This window comes from Schistocerca serialis, chromosome 1 (genome assembly GCF_023864345.2).
Source record: "Schistocerca serialis cubense isolate TAMUIC-IGC-003099 chromosome 1, iqSchSeri2.2, whole genome shotgun sequence".
NCBI lineage: Eukaryota > Metazoa > Arthropoda > Insecta > Orthoptera > Acrididae > Schistocerca > Schistocerca serialis.
In genome coordinates this window covers 668,714,616-668,715,614 of record NC_064638.1, presented here as the reverse complement: position 1 = coordinate 668,715,614, position 999 = coordinate 668,714,616, and positions in this window count along the sequence as shown.

Genomic DNA, 999 nt, shown 5'->3' with positions numbered 1-999 from the left:
ATGCGTGTTTGGCGCCGTGCAGGACTGCATACGACCGAGGAACACAGGGCCAACACTCGGCATCATGGTGTGGGAAGCGATCTCCTACACTGGCTGTACACCACTGGTGATCGTCGAGGGGACACTGAATAGTGCACGGTACATCCAAACCGTCATCGAACCCATCGTTCTACCATTCCTAAACCGGCAAGGGAACTTGCTGTTCCAACAGGACAATGCACGTCCGCATGTATCCCGTGCCACCCAACGTGCTCTAGAAGGTGTAAGTCAACTACCCTGGCCAGCAAGATCTCCGGATCTGTCCCCCATTGAGCATGTTTGGGACTGGATGAAGCGTCGTCTCACGCGGTCTGCACGTCCAGCACGAACGCTGGTCCAACTGAGGCGCCAGGTGGAAAAAGGCATGGCAAGCCGTTCCACAGGACTACATCCAGCATCTCTACGATCGTCTCCATGGGAGAATAGCAGCCTGCATTGCTGCGAAAGGTGGATATACACTGTACTAGTGCTGACATTGTGCATGCTCTGTTGCCTGTGTCTATGTGCCTGTGGTTCTGTCAGTGTGATCATGTGATGTATCTGACCCCAGGAATGTGTCAATAAAGTTTCCCCTTCCCGGCACAACGAATTCACGGTGTTCTTATTTCAATTTCCAGGAGTGTAGATGATGAATATAAATTTTGTGAAGATGGGGCAGGCCAATGCCTAATCCTTGTATGTAAGGTGAAGCTGACACTTATAAGAAAACCACAATATTATCAAGATCTGGTTTAATATTTCTGCAGCTTTTCCAGACAGCACTTCATTACAGATGCCTGCATCATTTTCAAAATACTTGAACTTATCACTGAGCGAAACCAGACATCAGAACCCCAAGTCCAGCAAAACCCACAGCTAATGACAGATTTTAATCTGACAGAGAAGGAAGTTAAACAGAAATCTGTCTATTTGGCTGAATGCTAAGGCACATCATTCGACAATTGTATTGTACCAAGCAAA